The 23976-nt window shown below is 42.6% G+C and overlaps 1 long non-coding RNA gene across 1 annotated transcript in view; it reads right to left on the bottom strand.

Annotated features, from left to right (window-relative positions):
- Positions 1 to 7301: 7301 nt before the first annotated feature.
- LOC128314014 (uncharacterized) overlaps positions 7302 to 23976 on the bottom strand; it is a 271881-nt gene continuing 255206 nt past the window's right edge. The window contains exons 6-8 of the long non-coding RNA XR_008295299.1: positions 21928 to 22034; positions 11502 to 11541; positions 7302 to 10163 (exon numbers count right to left, since the gene is read on the bottom strand). This is a non-coding gene — a long non-coding RNA (uncharacterized LOC128314014). The remainder of the gene's footprint in view (positions 10164 to 11501; positions 11542 to 21927; positions 22035 to 23976) is intronic.

Here is a 23976-nt window from a genome sequence, read left to right as displayed (position 1 = left end):
GAACTTCTGTGGCCTGCTAACGGTTGTCTGAAAATGTGTGCCTGAGGTTTACATAGCATGCCAGCAGTGTTGCCATTGAACTTCTTGGGGAAGGCACAGCGGTCCCGGGCTCCACAGCCCGGGGATTTCCAAGGTTCAGTGGTGGATAAATGACGCTCCTACAGTCTCCCGAGGTGGTCATGTCCTTGAGGGTTCTCCTTCTGTCACATACACAGAACCCCAGCACATCATCTCTGCAGACACCCACACTTGGTTCCAGTGCTAATTACAAACTCTCTGTCGAGACAGGAGGGGACAAGGAGAGATGAATAGAGAAAGCAGCTCTTCACTAGAAGTTTTACCATTCAGCTGACTCTGACTCTGACCCTCAACTGCCTCATCTTTAAAATGGGGACAGTAATCCCTGTACAACTGGTTTTGAGAAACAAAAGTATGCAAAAGGACTTAAAAAGTGTAAAAAGCACAAAGTAAATAGAAGATAGCATCACTAGGCTCAGCTCTGGTAACAACTAGTTGTGTGCCCTTCGGAATTATGAATATAATCACTACAGACCCTTCTGAAAATGCACTAAACCTGTGAAAAATCAGAGAAATTTTAAATAGCCAGGCGCTTTCCATCTGGCTAATGTGACACTCAACTCAAATGTGTTCTCCATACCCCATCACCTGGAATTGGTTTTTCTTTAGTTCTAATTTAAGCGGTCTCAGATCTACTTTAGAATTTTTCCTTCAAAGCATCCTGGCTTTGGAGAGGAGAGACTCTTTGGTGGAGGGTCAGGCAGCTACATTCCTCTCTCTTGAGTTTTAATTCTGTGAACAAGTGAGGACAGAATGGCCTACAATGTGAACTATACGGGAGGTTTAACAAATACTACACATCCACTGGGGCAATCCCAGCCAGCTTCCTAATTGGCAGAGATGGGCACACCCAACCCGTCTTTTAGAGCATGTCCGTTAGAGCTGACTGTCCCAATTAAAACTGTGACCCAGATATAGTCACCTCGCCTCCAGAGAACTGATATAACTAGCTCTGTGGGAAAGACAGTTTCCAGTTTGTATGTTAAGTACATTAAAGTGAACCAGACTCAGATTTATATCAAGTCAACCTCAAAGGCTGTGGAAAGGGTGCCGTGCTCAAGCAGGGAAGCAGAATTGGGACAAATACCTTGAAGCTCCTGAGCTTCCAAGTTTTCACTGCCCTGATCCAAACCATCCCTCTTAGCCATGCTGATGTTGTGCCCCTGAACACAGCACGGCCATGCCCAACCCTGTGGTCTTTGCTCTTGCTGTGGCTCTAGAAAGATAAACCTGATCTGATCAATGCTCCCAAGGAGCTTATTCCCTGGCAAAAGAGATGGGAGTATACTCATATAATCTAGTAGAAAAAACCTAGTGAGACTCAGATGAATGTCTGGCAGAGTGAGTAGGAGAATTTGAAGAAAGATCTCTTATGGCTGAAGGGCTGAGGAAGGTCAGGGAGGAGGTGGCATTTGATGACAGCTTTGATGGAGGGTTTCAAGACACTAAGACTGGTATAAGATGATGTGGAGATAGGAATTTGTTTGGCTGGGCATGCAGGCCTAACAGGGTCCAGAAGAGTCCCTGAAGTGAAAAGGAAGGGAACTAATGTTACTTGAGCACCTATTATGTCAAACACATATGTTTTCATAAGTACATATGTCTTTAGCATTACTCTCAGTAGGCTTTATTATTCCTGTTTTGTAGGTGGGAGAAAAGAACTTCAAAGAAATAAAGTGACTTGCTTTAGGTCCCAACAGCTAGTGATTGGAGATCCAGGACTCTGAGTGAAGGCTGCCTAATTCCAAAGCCTTTTTCTACACTAAGCTGCTTTCCTGGATCCAAGGCTTGAAGAAGAAGATCATGGCCATATCTTAAGAAGCCAAAGAGCTTGGGTTTTTCCTTCCTTTTTGCCTAGTTAAAGCTTTGCAGGCCTGGCTCAAACCCTACCCTTCCCACTAGACCTTTTCCGAATGTTCCAGAGTCTCTGATATTCTCAGTTACTCTGATATTCCCACTGCCCTGCAACACGCTTTATTGGCTCATGCGAATCCATCACAAATGCCCAGTAAAGACGTACTGGTCTTGCCCTTCTTCCTTACTCCTGAATGAGTAATTCAGGAACTATCTCTTTCTGGAGAGGATACACAGACCAGCAGTGCTGCCTTCACCCCAATATAGTCTGCCTGCACCAAACTTGGAAGGAGTGGTTGCTCCCCCAATCTCCCATGGCCCATCGACACACATTTGCCTTCCCTGAAGTTTCTCTCCACAAGGAAGTCACAGGAAACACGCCCAGGTCTGCTAAGAGCAACCAACACAGCAGGCCACCGGGCCACACTTGGCCATGCTTAGTCATGCACTGGCCTGAAAACTGATGATGGAGTGTTTATTGGCTAGGTCTAGAGAGCCGCACCTCCCCACCTAGATGTACAAGGAGACGCTCCAGCCTGGACGGAGACACCACCATAGGCAGCTCCAGCTCCTGTGTGGAAGGGGCTGCAGATGGTGTCAACTCAAAGCCTGGGAACTTGTTTGGGTATCTCTGAATTTAGTGCCTCAGTAGATATGTCAAAAGGAGGAGGCATCCTTACCTTCTCACTGATCATTTCCAGACCATTTAACACTTACACTCTTATAATGGCTGATTTTCCAGGTCACAAATTTCATGGGCATACTTGCTACTTACAGGATAACTATTGATCATTTAATTGCAAGGTAAGTACCATAGAAAGGATGGGGAAATCACATGGTAAGCAATTATAGCTTAAGTACTTGGTTATTTTTGAGTCTGTCTGGCTGCCAGTCATTATTCTCAAAGTTTAATTTAGTCCTAGAAAACGCTCAATGGTGTACATAGGCATGATCAAAAAGTGTCTTCCTTTTAATTCATAATTACATCACCAGCACATTAAGTATATTCTTTTCTTTAATGTTTTTATTATTTTTTTTTTGAAACAAAGAGACACAGCACACAAGCAGGGAAGGGGGAGAGAAAGAGAGACAGAGAGAGAGAGAGAGAAAGAGAGAGAATCCCAAGCAGGCTCTGCACTGTCAATGCAGAGCCCAACATGGGCTCAATCCCACAAACTGTGAGATCATGACCTGAGCCATAATAAAGAGTTGGACATTTAACCAACTGAGCCATGCAGGTGCCCCAGATTAAGTGTATTCTTAGTTTACTCTCCCTGACCATTTTCTTTCCATGGTGTATTCCCCAAAGTAAAAGAGTAGAAGGCCAGAACTAGGATTATACAACCCCAATAAAGAATCCCAGTCCTAGGGGCGCCTGGGTGGCGCAGTCGGTTAAGCGTCCGACTTCAGCCAGGTCACGATCTTGCGGTCCGTGAGTTTGAGCCCCGCGTCGGGCTCTGGGCTGATGGCTCAGAGCCTGGAGCCTGTTTCCGATTCTGTGTCTCCTTCTCTCTCTGCCCCTCCCCCGTTCATGCTCTGTCTCTCTCTGTCCCAAAAATAAATACACGTTGAAAAAAAAAAAAAAAGAATCCCGGTCCCATTATTTTCCAGTGATGATATACCTTGGTTGGGCAAGATGCTTAAACTCTCTAAGCATTAGTTTTTCATTAGTCAGATGGTGTGAAAATACCTACCTCATGGGGATATTGCTGGCAATAAGTAAGTTGTATAACGTTCCTGGTGCATAATAGTGATACAGGTATCCGTACTTTTTTTTTTTTAATTTTTTTTTAACGTTTATTTATTTTTGAGACAGCGAGAGACAGAGCATGAACGGGGGAGGGGCAGAGAGAGAGGGAGACACAGAATCAGAAGCAGGCTCCAGGCTCTGAGCCGTCAGCCCAGAGCCCAACGCGGGGCTCGAACTCACGGACTCACGGACCACGAGAACTTGACCTGAGCTGAAGTCTGACGCTTAACCGACTGAGCCACCCAGGTGCCCCTATCCATACTTTTCAAACCTTCACGTTATGCCACTTCACTTTCATGAAAGCCCTACATTAGTATTTGTTTGTGCTAACCAAAAGGAATCCAAAATTATTTTTTCTTTTATGAAAAAAGGTGAAAAGCAAACCAGTGTTCACCACTGGTTTTGCCGTGAGCCATGATAGAGGCAGCATACACCTCGAGCAGTGAGACTCATGCCACCAGCCTCCTTCCCTGGGAACTTCACGCAGTATCAAGCCACCATAGCTTTGAACTGTGCCTGTAAGCATCTATGCTTTAGCTCAATTTATTCCGGGCGTTGGTTAGCAAGACGTGCCCTAAGGTATCAGAAAAGCCTAATATCTGCTTTCAGATAGCGGGGGAAACCTATAACCGTAAGTACCTATTTGATGCTTACTCCATGCCAGCCACAGTTTTAACAGCTCTGTAACATGTATTAACTCAATTTTCACACCAGGTCCCATGACGGAGCAACGTTATCAGCCCCATCTTATGGGTGGGAAACTGAGACACAGCGTTACTTGCCTGAGGTCAGGAGCTATCAAAACGGTAGAGATGAGGTCAAATCCAGGAAGATAGGCTACAGAGTTCATGTTTTTAACCTTTGTATCAGACTTCCCATAGATAGTGAGCACAGGTTATTTACACTTAAAAGGCACTGTGTGATGAGGTCACTGGATGAGTGAGAGGATCAAATGTTAGGTTAGAGGTTGTAGTAGTCAACCTTTAAGATGGCTCCCAATGACCCCTGCCTCCTGGTATTCATACCTACGCATAATCCCCTCCCCTTGAATGTGGACTGGACCTAGTGACTCACGTCTAAAAATAAGAATATAGCAAAAGTGCTGAGGTGTCATTACCGAGATTGGGAGACAAGAAGACTATGGGTTCCATCTTGGGTAGCCCCTCTCACTCTCACTCTGAGGGAAACCAGCTGCCATGTTGTGAGCTGCCCTGTGGAGTGATCCATGTGGCAAGGGACTAAAGTCTCTAGTGAAGCCAGCCAGAACCTGAGGCTTGCCAACAGCCTCATGAGCATGGAGGTGGATCCCTCACAAGCTGACCCCTGTGAGGACTGCAGCCAGCATGGCCAACATCACCAACTTCAGAACCACAGCCTTTAAACCCAATAAGCTAAGCAAATAAATGGTTCTATTTAGCACATTCAGATCCACCACCAGAAAAATTACCAAAGATAAATTTAACAGCCAAAGAAAAAGAGAAAAGAAGAAGATAAATTGGTATGTTTGTTGTTTATGTTTTCTTAATAAGGACCATTCATGTTCCTGGCAGAGTGGGGTAATGGGTAGAGTTGTCTGCAGAAAAAGGAATAAGACCTGTGTCCCAGTCTTGCCACAGCCTCATTCTTTTCCCTAATTCTGCACTCAACAGCTGTGGAGTTTGGGAGAAGCCTGTGAACCTTCTGGGTCTCAGTAATCCCATATGTAAAAAAGAGTAATACTAGCCTGCCTGAGCAAGCAAGGGGACTGGACCAGATCATCCTTCAAGGATCCTTCTTGTTCTGAAATGTATAATTCTCTGTGGCTTTATTCAGACCAAGTTTTGACTGCCTTATTACTGTGGTTCTCAAACTTTTTGGTCTCAACCTCTTTACTCTTTTAAAAATTTTGAGGATCTGAAAGTGTTTTTATATAGCGGAATATATATATGTACAATATATTACATATATATACATACACACACATATATATGTGTATGTATATATGTGTGTATATATATGTGTATATATATATATATATATTCATTCCAGTCTTTACTGTGTTAAAAATTAAAACTGAGAATTTGTTTAAATTTATTAAATCATTTAAAAATAATAAGCCTATTATATGTTAACATAAAAATATAATTTATGGAAGGTAGCTATATTTTTATAACTAAAGGGGAAGAGCTACCTTGTGGAAGGTAGCTATATTTTTATAATTAAACCATTATTTTATGGTTTTTTGCAAATCTCTTTAGTGTTTGGCTTAATAGGGGACAGCTGGTTTCTGATACTAGTGTTTGCATTCATTCTATTGCCATATCACATGACAGGTAGCTTCTGGAAACTTCTCAGTACACTGATGAGGGAATGACAGTGAAAAGGGCAAATAACATCTTAGTGTTATTATGAAAATAGTTTTGACTTTACAGAACCCCTAAAAAGGTTAAAAAGTTTTCTGGACCCCCAGGGATGCCTAGACCACACTTTGAAAACTTCTTGATGGAAATGCTATGATTTCTTCTCAGCCTTTTGCCTACCCACCATCCAAAATCATCACCATCACCACCACCACCACCATCATCATCATCATCATCATCAAATACGCACACACATGTGCAAATTTCCACACTCAATTTTCCTAAAACCTCTCTTTGGAAAACTTAACATTAAAGTATTAACCCCAGGCACACCCTCTGCAGACCTACTGATTCTAATGATAAACTGTCAGCTCATCCTCCAAATGGTGGCTTCCTGATTATCTGCTGAACCTGATGAAAGTAACAAATGGCTTCTTGAGGGTGTGCATCTAGTTTTACCAACTGGATGAATAGCTGAGGAATTTCAAATGTTGCTTGCCTTTGAAGCTTTGGCTTTAAAAACAAGTGCCTGGGGGAAATGAGCAATGAGCAGGCCTGCTTCAAAAGCTAAGCAACCCCCTGATCCAACAAAACAACAGGGACCCTCTAAAGCCCCTGCAGTCAGCCAACCAGGAAGCAACCCAAAGGGGCAGGGGGCAACATCAGATCAGGGGGGTACTTTCTGGGAAGATCTTTAATAATGAGCGATGTGGAAAAGGAAATCTCTAGATCTGGTCACACTAAGTGGGTAGAATGTGGGGTGGGAAGTCTTCCAGACAAGGACTTTTAAGGACCTTTAGTTCTATTTCTACTTAGTGTTACCAAAGACTTGGTGTTACCAAAAGCAAATGACTCTCTAAAAGTGACAAAGATGGTAAGAAGAGTGCTAAATTCCTCCCAGCTTTTTGTGCTGTATTTCTCATCAATGGGTCTGTGAATATATTTCTGAATATATTTCTCAACCAAAGATAGGACACATTCCCCACCCTATTTATACCTGAAATACATAACCCTTTCATTTACTCAACAATTATCAAGACCCTAGTTTGTTGCTGGCACTGTTCTAGCACTGAAACAGCAGTGAACAAAACATTGAAAAATTCTTGCCTTTATATTGTAGTGGGAGAGATAGGCAAACAAAATACACCATATGTCAGTGGTAATGAGCATCACCACTTAAAGTGGGGAAAGGGGATAAGGACTACAAGAGTTGAGATTTGTTTGCAATTTTAAATAGGTCAGTTGTAAGCAAACTGGGTGTGCTTGGGAAGCCTGGGAATTTGAAATATCATATAACTGCATGAATTTGGCCATCATGAAGTCAATCAGAATTCATTCATTTTCAGTAAATCAGTCAGTCAATAAATATTTACTTGGAACAGTGACTATTTTGCAACGTTGGGAGTTTGGGGAGGTGGTCCCCTTGGGTGGGCACCAGCTTTGGCTCAAGAGGCCAGCAGGGTAATGACTCACTGTGGGAGACTGGAAGCCAGACTGCCTGAGCTTGCATCCGGTGTTGTAGCCATGAGACACCGAGCCACTGGCTGAACCTTGCTACTCTCCTGTTTTCTCGTCTTCAAAGTGGTTATAATACAAGTACTTACCTGAGGGGATGTTATTCACACTGAATACTGGGCATAAAACTACTCTCAAATGGTAGCCATCCAAGCAGAAATCAGAAGAAGACCAGGAGAGAATTGTTTGTGGGCATGTGACAGACTCTGTCTTGAGACTCCCCAGAAATAAATAGGGTCCGATGAGATTTGAGACTTATCTGGATCTCATTTGGCTGGTAGAGTCTTGGGAAAATCAGGTTACAATATTCGTTTTCAGTCGGTTCCACTGGGCTCCCAAAGCAGAGAGGAACACAGCTCCCGCTGGTAACTTCAGCTGACCAAGAGAACTGTCTACAAAGAGCGCCATTCCAAACAGGACAGGATGATTTTATTACAGAAGAGAGTAGTTTTCCATGACATAAAGGACTGATAAGCCTCTGCTGAACTGGAGTGAAGGCTTTGCCATCTTCACTATCCAAGTGCTGGCCAACCACAGTCGAGATAACAACATCGCCACTCATGTGGCCACCAAACGACTGAAGCCTGTCCTCCCTCGTTTGCATAAGAATCCTGCTCCATCTGTTAGAAGGAGCAGTATCTGTTCATGCTAATTTGATTGCTCCTATAACTTGTATTAAAAAATGGAGGTTACCACAAGCTTTGCTCTGACCTTTGATTTTCCAATATCGCATCTGGGGTAAGCACTTCCTTTTAATCTCTACGGACAATAGGCAAAATTTCACCAAGGGGACTGCTGACAGAGGCAGAGATCATAGAGCATGTGTCCATGACCCCAGGTTAGATGATTATAATAACGCTTTTTAGGCTCTTCTAATAAAGAATATGCTGAACAGGCTTCAACGTGCGTGTGCAAAAGTCTAATTGCTGTTAACATGTCACTCCCATCACCGAGAGGCAACAATGTACTGACGGCTTGTCAAATCCGGAATTGATTTCGAAATTGCTTTAATGAGGCAGTGAATAAGTTTGCAGGAGCCCGGCCATCTGAGAGGCCTCCTCAGCAGCATCAGCAGTTGAGATCACCTGCAGTTGCTTTGTTGACCGGTCATAAATGAGGATGGGGCACACAGAGTGTGTGTGCTTTTTGCTTACTGAGGATTTGCAAGCTCTGAGCTGGGATTTCAGTCCCTGTTCCCATCGCTGAAGTCCCTTGCATTTTAGATTTGTTTTGAAGTGTGTTTGTGTGTGTGTGTGTGTGTGTGTGTGTGTGCATTTCCCTTCCAGCTATGCCAAACCCCCTCTCATAAATACCTCCGATTGAGAGGGTTGGGCTGCTTTTTCTCCAAAGTACAAGGAAGGATTACAAGTTCCTTCTTGTTCTTCATCCAGTAGGTGTGAGAGCTGCCCTGAGAGTCAGGTGCCTGCTGGTTTTGAGCTTTGTCCTGATAATCAAGATTGATTGTAAATAGATGGAGGCCTGGATGCAGAATAAAGCTTTTCTACCTGCATCACTGTCTGCAGTGAAGGAGTTTAACAACCCTCACTCCACCTCCAAAATTACTGCACTCACCTTTTGTTTCCCCTGAGGGATGAGGAAAGTTGGTAAAGGTTTTGCAAATAGGCAAAGGCTAGACGCCAAGGCTATTCTCAGTATCCAGTCAGCTGAAACCTGGTGGGGGCAGAAATGGCTCTGTTTGTTTTCACATCACCCTCTAATCACAACTATTTCCAGGTCCTCCAAACTCCAGAGGCAGGTATGAGGAAAGCACCAAGGAAAATCTGACCAAATCTAAAGCGATGTGTCGCCTAATTCCAGCTCAAAATGTAATTTGGGATTCGTGATGAGGAAACGGTGTTTTCCCAGCCAAGAGACCTGAATAAGCTTTCCTGGCTTCCTTATCTTTAACTTGTAAACAACACCAGCACTTTGACAATGAAGACAAATGTATGCCCAGCTTGCAGTAACAATGAAAGGACTGCCAGTAACACTTCACAATTGTGGCTTTTATTACCTGCCTCCCCAACCCAGAACATTATTTCATTCAGAGCCAAGGTGGAGAGCCAAATTGCCTTATTTCCAACAGATATGAGTGTATTTTAGAAAAGCATCTATGTGTATTATATTCCATGGGGCATCATCTCATTTATATTGCCCCCACGTTTATGAGTGCATGACCAGCATCCTTATCAGGTACAGATGCCTCCAAGAAATTGGATGCTACAGGGTCCATATATCAATGTTATGATGATGTATTTTTCATGAAATCTGTAAATAAGGTCAACAGGATAGGGATATTCTGGATGACAGAATGTTTAATCGTTTTTGAGGAATGCTGTGTTTCCTGTAAAAAGTCAATTTACCTTTTTTTTCCCCCCCCTCCAACTCTTGCTCATTAAAAAGTCTGATCTGGCTACTTTGGAACAACCACCACCCCCACCCCACCTCCAGCATGTTAAGAGAAAGAGATGGTTACTCTTGTATAAACCAATGAGTAGAAATGCAAGTTGTTAGCATGAAAAAAGTGGGTAATTGGCACCTCTGGGGTTTCTGATAGTTCGTCTTTTCTTATCACCTGAAACATTGTCTCAAGCTGAAGGAAACGGTGACTTGGTCTTCAAAGAAGTCTGTGACAAAAGAAAAAGAAAATGCTCAGGGTCAGGAGTGCTAGGATTCCAAGTTCACAAATGTTATTTTCATAATCTCAGTGAAATTGGAAAGTGATCTCAGCTTCTGCCAAGACCTCTATCTGTCCCGAACATCAATTGCACACTGGGGTCTGTTATCTTAAGAGGCTCAAGAGCTAGGGAAACCAAAGCTGTTATGTCCCGCTGTCCACACCCCCCTCGCCTGTGGGCTGCTCAGGACTGAGGAAGTCATCCAAGACAGTTCACTCGGCTCTGCCCCCCACTCAAGGCCAGAAGCGAAGCTGCATCACTGGTAGGGAGAGATGCTGGAGACCAAGGGGGAACAGAACTGGGAACCACAGCTCAGAGAGAAGTTGAAAACTGCGAGCACAACTGGGTAGCCTGAAGGAGATTCACCCAATCTGTTGCCCGGGGTTGGGTGTCACTTTGTCAGCCCTCCTCTCTAGACCTGTGGCACAGGAATAATGGTGGCTCTGTAAAAGGAGGCAATTGTGAAGAAATGGAAATATCAGGGCCGCAAAGGCCTTACCAAAAGGCCTTACCAAAGGACCAGTTCTATAGAGGCAGTGAATATTGGGGGCGCCTGAGTGGCTCAGTTGGTTCAGCGTCTGACTCTTGGTTTCAGCTCAGGTCATGATCTCATGGTCTTGAGTTCAAGCCCCATGTCAGGCTCTGTGCTGACAGTGTGGAGCCTGCTTGGGATTCTCTTTCTCTCTCTCTCTCTCTCTCTCTCTCTTTCTCTGCCCCTCCCTTGCTCACACTCTCTCTCTCAAAATAAATAAACTTAAAATAATAATGAATAATAAAAAGAGAAGCAGTAAATATTGAACTCTTACTACAGCTACAGATCCTGATCTTCCCAATGTTGCATATATATATATATATATATATATATATATATACATGTACCTAAGAGACAGAGAGCAATAAAGAGACAGAGGTTTTAAAAATATAATAGCAACTTTGAAATAACTAAGGAAAGGAAAAATATCCTTCTGTATTAAGTACATCATTTTCTTATTGTCCTTATTATTAACAAAACAGTGTAGACAATCTCTTCCAGATCAGTGAGCATCCCCTCAGGCCTAAACACAAGAGCGAAAATGAATCTTGAGTGACAGAGCCTGGAATTTCACTTGCTCCCGCCACCTGCTCTTGGAGGTCAACGGTGCTGTGGTGTGTAATTACCAACTTCATTGCTCCCCTCTCCCACTGTCTAACTGATGGCCCTGACACCAGTGCTGGGTCAGCCCTCTAAAAACATCCAAGCATGAACTGCTCCTCCATCCAACAGATGCTGCTCGCTTGGGAACCTACCAGAACCAGGAACTCAAGGATGGCTTGTGTTTGCTCAGACCTGGAAAAAAAAAAAATGATGGAGCAAAAAAACAAGATTACAGATCTACTCCAGGCAGAATCAACCTTAGAATTTGGTCTCAGCTGCAACATCCACTCCATGCACTAACGTACTTATTGGCCCCCTTCCAAGTAAGACACCTGAGCTTTAGTTTCTCTCTTCTTTCTAGGTCTTCTGCTACCCTCTGAAATCACATGCAGACAGTGGAATCATTGCCTCAGCAAACACTGAAATATTATAAGGAGTCCACATGGCAATGGATTGTTCACATCTGTCAACAGCTGCAAAGAGCACACCAGAACTGCCACAGGATCTTCTTTACTGGTGAAATACAAATTGCCAGTCAAAATCTGGGACTCTGTGACTGGAAGCTGTGCTCTGGAATTGACCTCTCCAAAACCCCAACAAACCTTGCACCCAAGAGACTTGGGGAATTTGGTCTCTTTTCTTGTTCATCTCTTGGCTGCTAGAGTAGACTACTAGAAGTATGTCCCTTCTTTCTCCCTAAGTACAAAACCCCAGCTCCCCTGAGAGACACAGATCCTCTACAAAGTGGCTGGTTTCCATCCCAGACCCTTCTCTATTTCAGCCCATTACCATGGCCCAGCTAAGAGAAGAGGCTTCACCTTAAAAATGAGAGAGGAGAGGGAAGGGCACCTCTTAGAGCTTCTCATCACTAAACACCTCTGTAAACACTGTCATTCTAATCCTTCACTCCCCCGATAAACCTAAAGTTCAAGAAACAAAACTGGAGTTGCAGATGCTGTATGCTAAGATACAGTGCAAAATTAGAGTTTCGAAGGGTGGGCCCTTATGATATTTTTCATAGCTAAAGTTATTTGTCTCTGTCAGTTGCTCTGGATTAGGGATCGACAAAGTATAGCCACAGGCTAAATCTGGCCTAGTGCCCGTTTTTGTAAATAAAATTTTATTGAAATATGGCAGTGCTCATTCATTTACATATGTCTACAGCTGAGTTGGCACTACAAAGGCAGATGTAAATAGTAATGACAGAGACTATAACGACTCACAAAGCCTAAAATATTTACTGTCTGACCCTTTACAGAAGATATTTGCCAACCCCTGCTCTATTGGTTGTCCTCACATTGCCCAGTTATTGTTAGTGGTAGCATTCATCAATTCATCTGCTATTGGCTACTTTGGTTTATGATGGAAAAGTTCACAGAACCCAAGCAAACAAACAAAAAAGGGAAACTCATGTGCACTAGATCCTAGTTATTAGTGGTTAAGTACATAAAAAATAGAATTAACTGCACACAAGCAAACTAGTTCAATTTTTAAAAAAAGAATGGCAGAGGCAGGAATTGCATATTTAACTGAAGCCCACGCTGTGGTTATTGAGCAAGTGCCTCAAGATTATGGAGCAAATAAAGATAAAAGAACTCTTCCCTGTAGAATATCAATGAAAAAAATTTATTGAAGATCATTTCACATTAGATTCCACTCTCCAAAATCCACAGATATGAAAATGAAGGAAATCTCTTTAGGGATTTGCTCAAGAGAGCCCAAATTTGTTTCGCTTGATCAACTACCAACTATTAAGTGATTCTTTGCAAAGAAACCTTTTATATAAGAAGTATCTTTTAAAGTGAGAACAAAGAAATTAGTTTTTGTTTTTCTGTGGAATATGTAATGCCAAATGTAGCATGCTTTCTGACTCTGCCCTACATCTATTGTCCATTTTAGGAGTCACTGTTAAAAATCCTCTTGCTGAGGGGTGACTGGGTGGCTCAGTTGGTTGAGCGTCCGACTTCGGCTCAGGTCATGATATCACGGTCTGTGAATTCAAGCCCCACATCGAGCTCTGTGCTGACAGCTCAGAGCCTGGAGCCTGCTTCGGATTCTGTGTCTCCCCCTCTCTGACCCTCCCCCATTCATGCTCTGTCTCTCTCTGTCTCAAATAAATAAACATTAAAAAAAAATTTTTTTTTTAAAATCCTCTCGCTGAGCTGATGTGAAGTGGGATGAGGTCCTTGCAGAGGTCTGGCTAGCATGTTTTCCAAGAGGTATATAACTAGACCTTTCAGCAAACTTACTTATCTAACTTTCCCTCAAAGCCCAATCTTTTAGACAGACCTTGACCCAAGTCCCTTTCACTTGACTTAATTGTTGAAAATTGACATGGATTTGAGATGGAGCTGGGAAAGCTCACTCCTAGGCCAACTCAGGTTTTCCCAATTGTTGGATCACATACCAAAGGAATTAAGGGTCCAATGTTGTGATGCTCACTTGTTTGTCCACACTCCAGCCCCAGACGGCTCTATAGATAGCCCAGCCATTTGATCAAGCCCCTTTGGAAGGTGGGAAAATAGCCTTTGGCCTCCCTGTACTAACTTCAGGCTAGGGTGGAGCAGGCACACTTGGACAGGCAGCATCCACATGCACACCTCTCACATATCTGCACACAGAGAAAGCATATTTCCTCCAAGTCCAGTACAAGCCATATCCAGAATTTAAGGCAGAAGAACTCTTTTGGAGATGAAGAAGATGAGTGTTACAAATGGCATTCCTTATTTGTTTGAAGTTCACCTCCCCATAAGATGTGGTGCCTCTCCTCTGTACCTTTTCCACACTATTTTATAATTAAATTGTGTGTTACTCACCAATGAATTCCCAGAACCTTACACAGTGTGTGGCATGTAGGTGCTCAATAAACAGTTTTTCATGTGTCCATTTGTTCAATCAATAAATGTTTATTGAACACTTGCTCTGTGACAAATGCCTTGGTAAGTACAGTAAACTAAACAAATGAATAAGACACAGTCTGTGTCCTCAATGTGTCCCAGATCTAGAGGAAGAAGAACAAATAGACAATTACAATATGAGGTAGAGGTAACTTACAGATTTGGGATCCTAAGCCTACCTGGAGTGGGTGGTGTGAGAGTAGTTAGGTTAGGCTCAGAACACTTATTCTCTCTGGAAAAGCAGATAAATGTTGTCACACTGAGGCTTGTGAACTTTGTAGCAAGTACAGTAAGGAGAGTTTACTTTTTGACTATGAAGTCTGTGACAGTTTTCAGCAGTCATGTTTCAAAAGAGGTGGGATTGTGCCTCACAAGCGGAGACCCTTAACAAAAGGCTGTTGATTTGCAAACATATAGCCAAGATTCCTTGGATCTTGCCTTGCTTTAGGCACATGGCAGTTAAAAATAACAATAAAACACACAAAAAAATGGAAAAATATTCCGCACTCCTGGAGAGGAAGAACAAATATTGTTAAAATGTTGATATTACCCAAAGCAGTCTACATATTCAATGCAATCCCTATCAAAATAACACCAGCATTCTTCACAGAGCTAGAAGAAACAATCCTAAAATTTGTATGAACCAGAAAAGACCCTGAATAGCCAAAGCAATCTTGAAACAGAAAACCAAAGCTGGAGTTATCACAATCCTGGACTTCAAGGTATACTACAAAGCTGTAATCATCAAGACAGTATGGTACTGGCACAAGAACTGACACTCAGATCAATAGAACAGAATAGAGAACCCAGAAATGGACCCACAAACGTATGACCAACTAATCTTTGACAAAGCAGGAAAGAACATCCAATGGAATAAACACAGTCTCTTCACCAAGTGGTGCTAGGAAAACTGGACAGCAACATGCAGAAGAATGAATCTGGACCACTTTCTTACACCATACACAAAAACAAACTCAAAATGGATGAAAGACCTAAATGTAAGACAGGAAGCCATCAAAATCCTCAAGGAGAAAGCAGGCCAAAACCTCTTTGACCTTGGCCATAGCAACTTCTTACTCAACACATCTCCAGAGGCAAGAGAAACAAAAGCAAAAATGAACTATTGGGACCTCACCTCATCAAAATAAAAAGCTTCTGCACAGTGAAGGAAACAATCAGCAAAACTAAAAGTCAACTGATGGAATGGGAGAAGACATTTGCAAACGACGTATCAGATAAAAGGTTAGTATCCAAAATCTATAAAGAACTTATCAAACTCAACACCCAAAAAACAATATCCAGTGAAGAAATGTAGGCAAAAGACATGAATAGACACTTCTCCAAAGAAGACATCCAGATGGCCAACCAACACAAGAAAAAAAGCTCAACATCACTCATCATCAGGGAAATACAAATCAAAACCACAATGAGATATCACCTCACACCTGGCAGAATGGCTAACATTAACAACTTGGGCAACAATGTTGGCGAGGATGTGGAGAAAGAGGATCTCTTTTGCGCTGCTGGTGGGAATGCAAACTGGTGCAGCCACTCTGGAAACCAGTATGGAGGTTCCTCAAAAAATTAAAAATAGAACTACCCTATGACCCAGCAATTGCACTACTAGGTATTTATCCAAGGGATACAGGTGTGCTGTTTCAAAGGGACACATGCACTCCAATGTTTATAGCAGCACTATCAACAATAGCCAAAGTATGGAATGAGCCCAAGTGTCCATCGATGATGAATGTATAAAGAAGATGTGGTATATATGTATACAATGGAGTATTACTCAGCAATCAAAAAGAATGAAATCTTGCCCCTTGCAATGACATGGATGGAACTAGAGGATATTATGCTAAGCAAAATCAGTCAGTCAGAGAAAGACAAATATCGTATGACTTCACCCATGTAAGGACCTTAAGATACAAAACAGATGAACATAAGGGAAGGGAAGAAAAAATAATATAAAAACAGGGAAGGGGACAAAAACATAAGAGACTCTTAAATATGGAGAACAAACAGAGGGTTGCTGGAGGAGTTGTGGGAGAAGGGGTGGGCTAAATGGGTAAGGAACATTAAGGAATCTACTCCTGAAATCATTGTTGCACTATATGCTAAGTAACTCGGATGTAAATTTAAAAAATAAATTAAATAAAAATTAAAAAAAAGAAGTTCCATATGAAAGATAAATAAATAAATAAATAAACAAATAAATAAATAAATAACAATAAAAGAGGTGCACTTGGGTGGCTCAGTCAGTTGAGCCTCTGACTTCAGCTCAGGTCATGATCTCATGGTTCCTGAGTTCGAGCCACACATCAGGCTTGCTGTTGGAGCCCACTTTGGATCCTCTGTTCTCATCTCTCTCTGCCCCTCCCCAGCTCATGCTCTCTCTCTCTCTCTCAAAAACAAATAAACCTTTAAAAAAAAATCTTACAAAAAAATAACAATAAAAGAAAAAATCAACTAGTCAGTAAGTTAGAATCAGATGATCATAGAGTATTAGAGCCTATAAAAGGACCCCTAAAATGTTACTAGAATCTGTCCGATGCCAGATGACTAGTGTGACAAGTTTCATTCTTCTGTTCAATTGATAGAGTGACTGACAGGTCATTTGGGCTTTGCCGGGAGGGAGAGTTGCACAGGAAGACTTGGCATGGGGTAGCCATTTGATGAATGTGTTCTGAATGAATACAGGCAAACACTTCAGGCTCTGTGGAGGAAAAGTAGGCCTCAAAAATCCAGAAGCTCAAATTACACAGCCACACTGACCTTCTCATCAATCGTCAATCAATACCCACCAGTGCTGCTGGGAGCAACGGAGAATGCAGAAGAAATCATACCTGCTCTCTGATCTTAAAGATCAAGGATACAAACAAGGATATGAGCAGGCAGTGTGTGGAAGATGAAAGCCCAAAGTATCTGAAGAGATGCTCAAACTCATCAATTGTCAGGAAAAATGCCAATCAAAATGAGATACGATTTCATACCAAATAGACTGAAAAAAATTTTTAAACTGGATGATGATACTGAGTGTCAGCCTAGATGTGGCATAATGAGTTCCTTGATGCATAGCTGATGGGAATGAAGACTAGCGCATGAAGATTGTGGGTAATATGGCACTTCCTAGTCAAAGTAAGCCTACCTATATCCTAAGTGTCATTAATTTCACTTCTGGGTATGCGTATATCACAAAGAAATCCTCACACAGATTCATAAGAGTCTCCGGATTAGGATGCTCATGACCACATTATTTGTGATGATGGCATGCAAGTGGAGATAATCTGGATGCTCATCCCTAGGGCACTGGACATATAAAACATGGGGTGGGGGAGGAGTAACCCATCGCGTATTACCCACAGCTGGAAGCCACTGACGAGATGTCCACATCGCATCATGGATGGAGCTTGAAAGCATGGTGATGATTGAAAAGAATGAGAAACAGAATGAAATATCTAAAACAATACCATTTAAGAGAGTAAAAATGTATGCTCATGCAACAAGAGTATAATTTTGTGAGAAATCTTCGCAAACAAAATGATGCTTCATATATGTGAGAATAGTTGACTGTGAAGGTAAGATGAGAAAAGGGATTAATACAGATTTTTGGTTCTTGGAACAAATATGTGTGAGAGAGGCTTTGGAACCCAGCAGTGCACAGAGGCTAAAAGGAATTTGGGGAGCATGTTAAAGAAAACCTAAATTTCTTGAATAGACTGTTAGTAGAAATCTTGGTATTGGAGATACTGCTGGTGAGGTCTCAGGAGGAAATGAGATACTATTGTAAACTACAGGAAGACAGACCATAATGTAATAGCAGGAAGTTTAGCAACACTTACCTGCAGTTACATTGAAAGTAGAAATATTCCTAATGAACTGGGTCATCAAGTTAAGCAGTGTTTCCAAAGTGATGGAGGTACCACTTGATGTCTTTTTGCTACTTATAGCCAAATGAAGGAGGAAAGAAATAAACTGTTATAGTTCCCACCACTCATCAAAAAAAAGGGGGGGTTTGAAAATTTTCAGCCTCTCCAGACAGCATCCAAGCAAATGTCAAATCCAAAGACACTACCAAGAAAACAGTGTCTAAAGATGAAACGGAGCATATATAAAAGTAAAACTTTTTAAGACCTCAGAAAGATCAAAGATAGTGCCTCACAGTCTACGAAGGCCCCCTTAAGAAGAAGAAATAGTCCTGTTTCCATCTACTTATAACGCTGCTGACGCCAGATGTGTGGGTTTTCCACACCAAGCAACTCTCCAGTTCTCATAGGACACCAACTGGGTGTCCTACAATTTAACCAGATTCTGACACTAACAGCCTGGAATTAGTGCAGACCCCACATGTCAAGGGCTCAGTCCCACAAAACTTCCCCCTCCCACTTCAGACACCAATCTCAAGTCCTGGCTGTCACCTATACTTCTGACCAACCAACTGTAAATGGGGGGTGGGGGGGGGTTCCCACAACCTCTTTCTCAGTCTCAATAATTCACCAGAATGGTTCACAGACCTCGAGGAAGCACTTTACTTAGTATTGCCCTTTTATTATAAAGAATACAACTCAAAAACAGCCAACCAGAAGAGACACATGGGATAAGGAATGTGGGAAGGGACAAGAGTTTCCATGTCCTCTCCAAGGGCACCACCTCCCAGCACCACCATGTGTTCACCAACCCAGAAGCTGTCTGAACCCCTTTGGTCAGGATTTTTATGGAGGCTTCATTGCATAGGCACGACTGATTAAACCATTGGCCTTTAGTGGCCCCTGGAATTCAGGAGGTGGGGCTGAAAGTTCTAACTCTAATCATGTGGTTGTTTCCCCTGGCAACCAGCCACTTATCCTTAGGGACTTTCCAAAATTCACCTCATTAACATAAGGTGCTCCTTTCAGCTTTATCAGTCTGGAGCTGTTTCAGAAGCTAGGAACAAAAACCAAATATTATAACAAAATATGTTCCTACTGCTATTATCCCTTAGGACATTATAAAGATAATATCCTAAGGAGTTCTGCCCAGGAGCTAGGGATGGAGACCAAACACATATTTCTTATAATATCACAAGGGATTAAGGGTTTGCCTCACAAATCCTCTCAATCAAACTATAGGATCTCTAGAAAGTTAAGGGTGTTGGACCTCAGCCATCTCATCAAAAGCAGATGGGGCTTATGTCAAAGAAATTTGTATGTATGGCTTTTGCCTAATGGAGTGAACCCCAAAGAGATTCACAAGAGACCTCCAAGTGTCTTTAAAGCCTTATATTTTTAGAAACATTGCCAACTTGGACTGCAGGAGAAAGAGACAGTACAGAATGAGGAGACGTTTTCAACCTCCAGAGTTCTACTGGCAAGAAGCAGGCTGAGATTGCTGCTCAGCTACAAAAAAAATGTGCTACCTTCCATAAAAAAGAAAAGATGACTGCGAGGGCAGAGTCAATTGCCTAGAGAGTGAAGCCAAGAGCCATGGAGAATTAATCCTAGGCCTTGGGATCTAATTAAGAAATGTCCAGCACTTGTGTGGCTGGCTTTCAGAATTTCCATGACCAATGAACTCTTATGTCTCCAATTTTCCACCATGTTGGACAGGAATGTCTTCCAGCCCAACAACTATAGATGGGGGCCAGATAACTTACTTCATTAGTTCTACTGGTCTGCAGATAAAGAAGATCTGTATTTAAGACACCACAGTTGGGTCTCATCCACATCGGAACTTAATTTAGATGCTGTTTTGGACTTTGAAGTGATGTGATAATATGAGACTTTAGGGACCTTGGTAGGATAGGGTAGGTATTTTGCATGTGGAAGGAATGTGAATCTTGGGGTAGGCAACCTCTATGATAACTCCCAATGATCCCTGCCTCCTGGTATTCAGGCCCTTATATAATAATCTCTCCTTGAGTGTGGGGTGGACCTAGTGACTAATTTCTGACAAACAGAATATGGGGATAATGTTGTGATATTGTTTCTGAGATTACATCATAAAAAGACTGTGACCACCATCTTGGATCTCTCTCTCTTTTGTTTTTTCATTACTCTGAAGGAAGCCAAGTGCCATGTTGTGAGCAGCCCTATGGAGAGGCCCGTGTGGCAAGGTACTGATGTCTCTAGCCAAAAGACACTGAGGACCTGAGGTTTGCAAACAACCACATAAGTGAGCTTACAGGTGGATCCTTTCCCCGTTGAGCCTTGAGATGACTGCAGCTTCGGTGATACAATAATCATAGCCTTGTCAGAAATCCAGAAACAGGGGACCCAGCTAAGCTGTATCTAACTCCAGGCTCTGAGAAACTGAGATTGTAAATGTTGTTGTTCTAAGCCTATGAGATTTTGGATAACTTATTATGCAGCAAAAATGACTAATACAGATTTTATCCCCTGATACTGATTTGATTCCTAAGTGGATTAAAAAAAAAGTTTTTAATGTAAATTTTTTCAATATTAAGAAGAGTTTTCATCCTATTTATAATCACCTAATTGATTATAAACAGCCCACTGGAGTTTCATTCTTCATAAGTACTCATTCTTACAGTTTTTTTGTCTGATTCTATGGGGATTTAAAAAGAGACAGAGAAAGAGAAGCCACACCCCTAGCTTCTAAGAGAAGATACCTTTTGGAGAGGCAAGCACATGAAGCAGAATAGGACAGGCTGATCTGGACCATGGTGAAGGCAAGTACACAGAGAACAGGAGTTCCTGAGTTCTACTGGGGATGGGGCACTGAGGGGATGTACTTGACTCAGGATTCACTGACATAAAACACATCTAATTGGCTTATGCTCAAAACTAAAAGGTCTAAGAGTCACAATGGCTTCCAGTACAGCTAGATTTAGGGGCACTGAGGTGATGTGATAGAGGCCCAGTTACCCCTCTTTGTCTCTCAGCTGTGTTTCCTCTGTGTTGGTTCCATTCTCAAGCAGACTGCCAAGGGCTGAGTTGATCTGCCAGGTGGCAAAGCAGTCAATTAAGACAAGTCAAAATGAAAGGAAAAATCAAGGCTTTATTTACTTACTACCATAGTGTAAGGAAGAAGCTAAAGAGCTGGCTCCCCAGTGTTCCATTTTTCCCCATGTAACAGTACCTGGGGAAGGCCAGCTGCATCAGTACACCTGGGAGGAATTGGCTCACTGCTTAGAGAGCCCCAAACAATAGGTTCCTGCTTTTCTATGGATCTGGGGCCAAGGGGAACAGGGATACTTGTAGGAAAGTCCCGAGTACCCAGTTCAGAGTGGAAAAAAGTATCTTCAAGTTTCCCCTTCCCACAACAAGGCTTCAGCCTAATTGTAACCTCCTCCCCACAAGAGAGGCCTTTGATGTAGGTGCCTGGCCCAGTAATGCAAGCAAGCATAAGAGACTAGCTGGCCACAGGGGTCTAGTCCTTGACTGCAACTCTCTTCATAGCCTACCACGCATTGGCTGTGCACCAAATCTGGTGTAGGAAGGGCAGCCTTATCCTATGAGACCTGCCAGATAAGGTGTTATGGAGTAATGTTTGTGTGCCCCTCCCCCATTCATATGCTGAAGCTCTAACCCTCAATGTGATGGCCTTTGGCAGTAGAGCCTTTCTTTGGAAGGTAGAGTTAAGTCAGATGGTGGGTGTGGAGCTCCCCGTGTCGAGATTAGTGTCCTTATAAGAAGAGGAAAAGAAACCAGAGTTCTCTTTCTGTCTATGTGTACATACTCACAAAGAGGTCATGTGAGCACACAGGGAGATGGTAGCTGTCTGTAAGCCAGGAAGCAGGTCTTCACCAGAAACAGAATTCATGAGCACTTTGATCTTAAACTTCCAAGCCTGTAGAAACATGAGAAATAAATGTATGTTGTTGAAGCCACCCAGTCTATGGTATTGTGTTATAACAACCCAAGCTGACATAACACCTTTGTAATTGCCTATGGTCAGGCCTGAAAGATCACACAAAGGCACTTGGCCAGGATCTGACCCCTTGCTCTTCCTCTATGGTGATAAGATGGCTATCAGCAGCTCCACCTGACATCCTGTTCCTCTCAGAAACACCGGTAGGAAGAGAGGGCTCTATCTTAGTAGTTCCAGCAGAAATTCTAGGACTGGCTCCAATGAGTCTAACTTGGTTCCTGTTCCCATCCCTGAACCAATGGCCACAGCCAAGTGGATGGAATTGCCAGGTTGGCCTGCATCATGCTATACCTATGAATCTGGAGTTTGGGCCGGGACTTTTCTAAACCACTTCTACTGAGAGCAAGGGAGGGGCACTTCTACCAGAAGGTTCACCCTAGGTAAGCAAAGCCCACAGACGCCCACTCTCCAGTGCTTGAGCAAAAGTGAAAGGATTCATTTCCTCATCCATTCCATAAACATTTCCTGAACTATGTGCCAGACACTGTTCTTGGACCTGGGGAGATGGCAGTGAACAGAAGCATCAGTCTTAAATTCTACTGGGGGTAACAACAATAAACACAATCAGCAGGTAGAACATATAGATAGTGACAAGGGATTAAAGGAAAGAATTAAAGCAAGAAAGGAGGACAGGAATTATGTATATGAGGGACAGGTATTCAGAAAGGGAATGAGAGAATGAGCATCCCAGAGCAGAGGGAATAGCCAGAACAAATACCTTGAGGTGGGAGCATGCTTGCTGTGTTCAAGGAACAAGGAATACAGGCTGCCAGATAAAATATGGAATGCCCAGTTAAATTTGAATTTCAGATAAACAACATACACATTTTTTTAGCATAAGTATGTTCCAGATATCAAACAGGACGTATTTATAACAAAAAAAAAAAAAAAAAAAAAAAAATTCCAGGCAACATTTGGGACATACGAGGTATCCTGTAATTTCTGTTTGCTAAATCTGGCATTTTCAAGCCAGTGGGACTAAAACAGAATGAAGAAGATGGTGGTGTTGCATATTGAATTATGTCCCCCCAAAAATGATGTTTCAAAGTCCTAACCTCCAGTAAACTCAGAATGGGACCTTACTTGGAAACAGGGTCATTGCAGACATAATTAGTTACAATGAGGTCATACAGGAGCAGGGTGGTCTCTGCTCCAATGTGACTGCTGCTCTTATAAAAAGATGGCCATATGAAGACACAGGGACAAGCAGGGAGAAAGCAATGTGATGACAGAGGCAGAGATTAGAGCACTGCCCCCGCAAAGCAATGAATGCCACATGAAAACCATCAGAAGCTAGAAAGAGGCATAGAAGGATCCTTCCCTTCAAGTAACAGAGGGACAGTGTCCCTGTCAACACCTTGGTTTGGGACTTCTAGCCCCCAAAACCATGAGAGAATAAATTTCCATTGTTTTAAGCCGCCCAGTTTGCAGACCTTTGTTACACTGGGAAACTAACCCAGGGGAGTAGCAGAACATGAGGGCAGAGAGGTAAGGAGGGTGATGGACAGATCCTGCAGGGCCTTGGAGGCCACAAGAAGACTTGGCTTGCATTCTGAGTCATCTGAGAGTCTGGGGAGTGGAGCGACATGTGTAAAGAGATATAAGAACAATCTCAGAGGATACCCAGGGAAGGAACGGGTATGTGATGCTCCAAGAACAACATGCAGTTAAGTCCCACTGGAGTGCATAGTGAGGGCAGTGGGCACAGAGGCTGGAGAGGTGAGCCAGATATTGAAGAGCCTCTTGGTAACAAAAAATAGGGATATGCTTCCCCCTGTAGGTGATAAGAAGCCAATGGAAAACTTGGATCAGAGAGACGGAATCAAATATACCTGTTGTTCATGGTTTTTGTTACCCATTG

The sequence above is a fragment of the Acinonyx jubatus genome, chromosome C1, assembly GCF_027475565.1.
Source record: "Acinonyx jubatus isolate Ajub_Pintada_27869175 chromosome C1, VMU_Ajub_asm_v1.0, whole genome shotgun sequence".
Classification (NCBI taxonomy): Eukaryota; Metazoa; Chordata; class Mammalia; order Carnivora; family Felidae; genus Acinonyx; species Acinonyx jubatus.
Note: the sequence above shows the minus strand (reverse complement) of the source record. Positions and strands in the feature narration are given on the sequence as shown.